This window comes from Caretta caretta, chromosome 1 (genome assembly GCF_965140235.1).
Source record: "Caretta caretta isolate rCarCar2 chromosome 1, rCarCar1.hap1, whole genome shotgun sequence".
NCBI classification, from domain to species: domain Eukaryota; kingdom Metazoa; phylum Chordata; order Testudines; family Cheloniidae; genus Caretta; species Caretta caretta.
This window is the reverse complement of record NC_134206.1, coordinates 37,641,397-37,649,653: the sequence shown is the minus strand read 5'-3', so window position 1 is coordinate 37,649,653 and position 8,257 is coordinate 37,641,397.

The following is an 8,257-nucleotide window of genomic DNA, read 5'->3' as shown; positions in this document are numbered from 1 at the left end:
AGAGCTGGGTGACATTTTTTTTGTCAAATAGTTTATTCACTGAAAAATGTAGTTTTGGGGTGATCAAAACTCGCTATGAATTTGGGTCCACTTTGGGCAATGGTTGTGACCAAATAACAAATGAAAAAAATAAATAATTGAAAGCCAAAACAGTTTGTTTTGACATTTTCAAAATGAAATGCTTTGACCTTTTGCTTCAAAACAATGCTTTGTTTCAAAATTTAGCTAGATTTATTTAAATGTTTTTTTTAAAGTGGTAATCACCCAAAAATGTAACAAATTAAAAAACTGAAAAAATATTTTACGTCAAATAAATGTTTTGTTTGACTCAAAATTATTATTGCAATTAATTATTATTATTTATTCATTGTATTTCACTTTGGTGAGAAAACCCCCAAAATTTCCATTTCAGTTTGTCCCAAAAAAATTTGGGAAGGATTTTTCACTTCAGCCGCTGAACTGAAAAATCAATTACTTGCTGAGCTCTAGGTGGGAGACAGACAAGGAAGGGCGTGAGACTGATGTGGAGAGCTGTGAGCTAGGAAAGGAACACTAGACAGTCAAGGAGAAGCATGGGTGGGCGAGAGTGCAAGATAGTGAAGAGTGAGGCCTGGAAAAGGGATAGGAAGGCATGGGATGAGTCATATAAAGAGGGACTGAGGAGAGAGTCATGTAAGACGAGTTGAAAAAGAGCATGAAATGGGTGTTGAGAGAGCCAAATAAGGAAAATGTGGAACTTGGGTGGCAGCTTAAAATAAAATGGTTATTTGAGAAGCAGCAGCTGGAGGATTTGGCTTTTGCAACTGAGTGAGACTTCAGTGGCTCCTAGGTGGCCCTATGTCATGTTCCATCCAGTGGTGTGTGATGGGTTGGGTCACAGAAACCCCCTTGGGACTGCCACCTGATGTGCTGAGACTACCTATAAGCCCATTTTCCCTGGAAGCTTGGGACTCAATACCTTGCCTGGCTGTGCCAGAAATGCTAGCCTGCTACAAACACAGTCCCAGGTCTGAACCATATCCCCCAAAAGCTGCAGGCTTAACGGAAAATAGCTTAAGAAGTGCTCCTGTTTCCAACACCCAGATACCCAGTTCCCAATGGGATCCAAACCCCAAATGAATCCATTTTACTCTGTATAAAGCTTATACAGGGTAAACTCATAAATTGTTCGCCCTCTATAACACTGATAGAGAGATATGCACAGCTGTTTGCTCCCCCATGTATTAATACTTGCTCTGGGTTAATTAATAAGTAAAAAGTGATTTTATTAAATATAAAAAGTAGGATTTAAGTGGTTCCAAGTAATAACAGACTGAACAAAGTAAATTCCCAAACAAAATAAAATAAAACAAGCAAGTCTAAGCCTAATACAGTAGGAAACTAAATGCAGGTAAATCTCACCCTCAGAGATGTTCCAATAAGCTTCTTTCACAGACTAGACTCCTTCCTAGTCTGGGTCCAGCAATCACTCACACCCAGGTAGTTACTGTCCTTTGTTCTAGTTTCTTTCAGGCATCTCTTTGGGGTGGAGAGGCTATCTCTTGAGCCAGCTGAAGACAAAATGGAGGGGTTTCCAGGGGTTTATATAGTCTTTCTCTTGTCCCACCTCACAGCCACAAGATGGGGTCTCTAGCCACCTAGGCAAATCACATGTCTATGAATGATTCAGCTTTTTGCAGGCCAACATCATTGTTTACATGTTAGTTTGAATGTTCCCAGTAATGCTCAGATGTGGATTGACGTCTCCAAAGTCCATTGTTAGATAAGTACTCCCAATTACTTGAATAACCCCTTCACACTATGTTGACCAAATCTGCCTTTTGTGCTTCCTACAGCAAACACTTTAAACACAAGCCCAACTCTCATAACTTCAGATATAAAAATGATACATGCATACAAATAGGATGAATATATTCAGTAGAACATAATCTTTGCAAAGGTATGTTACATGGCATATCTAGCATAAAACATATTCCAGTTATGTCACATTTACACTCATAAGCATATTTCTATAAAGAATTATGGGGTGCAACGTCACATGGTGGTTAAGAAAAAGTTGATGTTCTATCCGAAGTTTCTTCTCCTTTCACCTTACAGTTAGGCTCCCATCAGTTCCTTTGTCCATGGCATTTTCCATGGAATTAACCCTATGCTGCAGAAACAACTAGTCACTTTTAGAAGACATGATTGTCAACTTTGGGGCCAAACCTCATTTTGCGTACAATTGCTGCTATTAGCTCAATAAATATCTGTATATAATCTGCCCCTTTCCAGAAGGTTAGGACGAAGAGCTTAGTCTCTATGGGAAGAAAACTGGGCTATGATATGTCAACAATGTCACACTAATGTCTTCATCCTTTCCCTGCTAACTCTAAATAAAAATCTTAAATATATTATACTGTTGGATTCCAGCAAAATTCTACTCAACTAAAGTAACAGAGTGCAAAATGTTGGAGGTGTCAACACTCCCCAGCTTCTCTATCACATATACTCTGGTCCTATGACAAAATTATCCTAAATTACTCTATGACACAGCCTCTACAGTCTTACTGCTTTTAACATCCTCATCACACCATGGAATAAACTGTGTATATTAGAGATAGGTGAAAATACCCCTATTTCAGTGTGTCTTAAAAAAACTTCACCGGTGATGACCCTCTTTAAAATAATTCCTTAATAACAATGGAAAGATGATCGAGCCCCATTTCTTTAAGCACATAAGTGTTGAAGGGAGTGCCTTCTATCAACATGGATGTTATCTTCTCAAGACAACCTGGATAGTTTTTCTCTGCCTATGAGTGTCAATAAAATATCATGTTGTGATCAACCTGCTGCACTATAGATTCTTCATTTTTCAAGCCCCAGGAATACCTCAGTTGTACATAATTGGTCAACAGGAGAGAAGGCACGCCTCAGATCACTGTCCTGTCCAAAAAGTCAAAATGGATGGAAATCCTTAAAAAAGGGTTTGTTGCAGAAAGGGAACTTGTTTAGATGGATCTTGCAGCAGCTACTGCCACCTCAAAGCTGGGACAGGGAGGTGAGGAGCAGGCAGTGTGACAGCTGGAATGAATAGGCTGGATGAGAACCAGAAAGCTGAGTTTGGAAGTAGCCAGTTGCTACTTTATTATTGTTTCTCTTATTCTAATAAAGTTCCTTGTTCAGTATTAAAAGAAAATTTATTTTTTTTACCCTTGTCATATGACATAGGGTAAACTGGAAGTGGAGGACAGCAGGGGAGGCAGAAACTGGAGAAAGGACAGGAGTGATGAGTCATTTCAGAGTGTGGAGGGGCATTAGGTTTGATAATAATAAGAAAAATAGGGTATTCATGGAAGAGAGGAAGAGAGATTTTCCAGAAGAAAAGAGCATGGAGGAGACAAAAATGAAGAAAACACAGAGAAAAATATAAAGGGAAAAAATAATCTTGTGAGGAATATATAATTGAAATATATATACAGATAGAATAGAGATAGAAATAGATATAATAGAAATAAAAATATACAGAAGGAAGGAAAATGTCCATTCTAAGGGACAGCTCCTCAACCTTATGAACAAGAAAAGCAAAGAACTAACAAAAGGTAGGAGACATGGTACTTATTTTATTTTATTTTATTTGAAGTTTTCTGTTTTATATATGCTACATTCATAACAATTATTTATGAAAAATAGTATTATGGAAAGCATTTTGGTTTCTTTTCCATATTATGAGTATATTGGCACACCTTCTGTACATTTTATCTACATTTTGAGTAGAATGCTGGACACTGACATAACCTCAAGCTTTTTGGAGACCACAGCCTGGTCCCCATAGAAATGGAGCATGAGGGAAAAATGTATAAAGGCATCTGCCCTGCCTAAATGGTGTTTGTAGGATAATTAATAAATAAATGCATAAATAAATACATAAATAAAATAATAATAATTAACAATAATAAAAGTTAGCTTCAGTTTGGTTAAGAAAGTAACATTTTCTCTTACAGTTTGTGACCAGTATGGAAAAGGCCCTAATTAGCAAGTAAATGAAGCCCTGAGAATAGTAAGTAGTGTTACTTGTAGTATGAGAAGGATGTATGGTTTTAAAAGTAACTAATAAAGTAAAAGCAGCTGCAGTAACAAGACAAAGGGAAATTGTCTCAAAAGAAAAAAACCCCAAAGCTTCCCACTGTACTGCTGTGCAAGCAAGGATGGCAGGGAGTGGGGAGCAGGTGGGGGAGAAAATAAGAGAAGGTCTTGAAGGAAGGAAAGTAGCAGGGAGAAACTGCTTCAAACTAGCTTTTGCTAAACGTAAACTCTTAAAGGGTTCATTACTAATACCTGCCTGACCAGGCTTGAGCCGACCAATATTGGTCTAAGCACCCCTGGTTTAGCCTATTTGTAAGTATACTGATCACATGCTTATAAATATTTTTACTGTATTGGATTTAGTAACTGCTAATTGTAATTGCAAAAATAAAAGTTCAACTCAGATATGGCTGTCCAGCCAGAGACAATCACATAAAAGAGAAAATAAATTAGTAGTGTGCAGTTGGGAGATAATTAACCAGTATAAATGCATGATCTCTAGTGGCTGAATCTTATGACTGCAATGCATGTTGTGAGGTTGTTATTGGTCTCTTTGCTTATGTCCTTCCTGCTAAGGACACAGTGATCAGAACCTACTTCCTCTGCTTGTTATTCCCTTTATTCAGGAACTGTAGTTACCTATTTATTAATTATTGATTATTATTACTACGGCTACTATCATTTAATGGTTGTACAAGACACAAAATGAAGATATTCCTAGCTCACAGTTTATAGTCTAAAAGACACACACAGAAACAAGAGGACTCACTGGGAAGCTCAGAAGAGGGAATAACCTGGATTATTTTCCATCTTTAACCTTACTGGTTGTAGGCATTCTGGAACAAGTGAGACTTTAGGGAGGGATTTGAATGCAGAGGGGCTGGTGGCTTGCTGAACTGGGATGGGGAAGCACCTGGCAGCATAGAAAAAGATATGGAAATGGGACTGGGAACAAATACTAAATACTTAGGGCTTGATCCCATACCCTTAAGATCATAAATGATCAGGGTTGGAAGGGACCTCAGGAGGTCATCTAGACCAATCCCCAACTAAATCATCCAATTTTTTTTTCTTTTTGCCCCAGATCCCTCAAGGCCTCCCTCAAGGATTGAACTCACAACCCTAGGTTTAGCAGGCTAATGCTCAAACCACTGAGCTATCCCTCACCCAAGAGGGAAGTGCCCAGAAGGCCAGTCACAGGAATAGAACCCAGATCTCCTGAATCCTGGCTCAGTGCTCTTTCCACTAGGCCATATGGTCGCCTAAAAATGGGCTCATCCAGGATTTGAACCCCTTGCACCCTAAGCGAGAATCATACCCCTAGACCAACAAGCCAGTTAAGATCAATGGAAAGACTCTGGTTAACTTTAATGGAAGATGAATCATGCACTTAGCCAGTAAATTCTTCAGGGCAGGGACTGTGTCTTTCTGTAAGAATGTACACTGTCTAGCAGAGTGAGTCCCCAATGCTAACTGGAACCTCTCGGTGCCACTGTAATCCAAGGGGATCATGTGCTTGATTCTTTTAGAGGCACTGTGCACTCATAACTGCAGCTGATGGAACCTGCAGGTGCTTAGCACCTCTGAAAAATCGGGCTCATTAATCATACATTCCAAAGCATCTGTCACCTTTGGTATCTAAGCATCCTGTCTGGAAAGAACATTATCCAACTATTCTGTGAATGATCCAGCAAGAAACCTCCATAACTTTTAGATCTGCAGAAAGCGTCAGTGTCATTCTGGGCTGCTTACCCAGGGTTCATCTTCTAGGCAAGAGTTAGCTTGACATAAAACCACACCTCTGTTGCAGTTAAGACACTGCCTGAGAGATACCATGTCACAGAGCACGGTGATGATAGGATCCTCTCTCAAGAGCCTGAGTGAGATGATATCTGGAAAAATATACGTTCTGTCTTTGGTATCTCATTGCCAGAAAGATGTTGACTAATTGGAAGGTGTTCAATCAATCAGGGGCTGGAGGAATTTTCTTATGAGTAAAGATTGAAAATGTCAGCCTTAAAGGAGCCTAAGGGAGGTGGGTGACCATTGAAAATCACTATAACAGAGTATAAATACTTAAAGGGTGCACACACCTAAAAGGCAGATGAATTATTTACCATTAGGGTGTTACATGGGGGCTAAATAATTTAGGGAACGTATAGGATTCTGGCTACAGCTAGCTCTGGCCCCACACACTATGCATCTTTACCGTTTTACAAAAGCTAGATATCAACAGAAGCGAGTAGTGGGTTCCTATCTGACAGGGAGGCACAATGGGGGAAAAGGTTGAAATAATGCATTACACTATGCCCAGACAAAGTGTGATATTATAGCAGATTTTGTACACATGAAGTACTTGCGTTTTTGAGTTCACTGACCCTATTGCTAATTCCAGTAATAGCTAACAAAATCTGGAAGGACAGTCTGCCTTTATGGCCAGCCTAAACATAGCTCCCTCAAATTCATCTTGTCCTGCTAGTGTATTTGACATGGCCTGACAAATGAGAATCCAAAGAGCTGATGGGAAAATCTTGCATTTCTGAACCAGTCTGGCAGAGATTACAGTGAGAAAAAATCCTATGCTGTGTCTTCTAGAGACAGACATAACAAAGGCAGGAAGCACAGAAAGCTTGGAGCTACTTAACACACTTTGATTAATAAGAAAAAAACATGATCTCCCTGCAGTTATCTTCCAACATCCAAATGAGGAGGCTGCTTTCTTAACCCTAAAAAATATTTTGGCTCCTTCCTTCTGAGTCATACTCTACTATGGTTTCAGGGAATCACATGTAACACTCTGGCTTGGGAACATATAACTTACAACAAGAACTCCTGTACAAATATGCAATTTTCGCTGTTCGGGCTCAAAATAGTATTGTTTTTGGGGCTTTTTTCAGTTGACCTCCCCTGTGAATAGTGCCATGTAAATAACATTGGAGAAAATCTAGCAAAGCAACTAGCGTTAAAACCTAATGACGTGATTTTGAAAAGCTTTTCTGATAAAAGATGACATACTTAAATTGTCCAAAGACCTTCACCACACTCCTAAAACACATACAGCTGAGGAATTTATCAACAGAGCAATTTTGATCCAGCAACCAAAGAACTCTCTTTCCCATACTTCCTTTTAACATTTCTCAAGAGTTTTAGTATATGTGACGCCGCACGTGTAACTCAGATTTAGCTCTACCTATGGAATGTCTCTATTCTAGGAACAAAACCTGGTGGACCAAGGGCGTACGTAGTAAGTGAGGCAGCGGCAGCCTGGGGGAAAATCTCATACTGCTACTGCTTTTAAGGCCCAAGACTAACACTCCATAAACAGGGTGAAATGGAACTCTTCTTACGGATTGCTGGGAAATGTAGTCCTAAAGGCAAACATTATTGTAGTTTAGGGCCCTGGCAAGGCCTGAGGGGAAACAAGGGTGGGAGATATAAAAGACATCCTTTTCACAGTCCAGAGACAGATCTGTATTTGGTACCTAGCCATAACTGTCAAGTGTACCTAATTTTATTCCCAAAATCACATTCACACAAATTTGGCGTTCCCTCAGTTTTATTGTTGAAAAATTATTTACATCAGAAACAATGAATTAGTGCACTGCGGCCATTTACACTAATAGAATTAAACCCATAGCATATTAAGTTTCCACCAGGAATAATATTTTTGTGTCTTATCTTGGGTCTTTTCACACATTGTGTTTACATTTGCACCTTGGTAAATTCAGAAGTATTTATTCAGCTGCTACAGTGATGGACACACTATAAAAATAGATTATATAAAATACATATCATTATACATACACACTTAAAATACATACCATTATCCTTCATCCCCTATTTTAACACCTGGCTTTCTAATAGAATCAGTCTAAAATTTGCCAACAAAAAGTTTCAGTTTTATTTTTTTCCATTGCTGAGGGCCAGTTCCATTGCATGGTCCGTCTCTCCTGCTGCCATTCTGGCATCACACCTGATCCTCACCTCCGCCTCATGGGCGATGAGCCCACTAAATGGGTCCACACAGTGGTGAGCTGGAGCCGGTTTGCTAGAACCGGTTGTTAAATTTAGAAGCCCTTTCAGAACTGGTTGTCCAGAACTGGTTGTCCCATGAGGGACAACCGGTTCTAAAAGGGCTTCTAAATTTAACAACTGGCCAAAAGCGGCACCTTAGGCGCCGACTCCGTGGGTG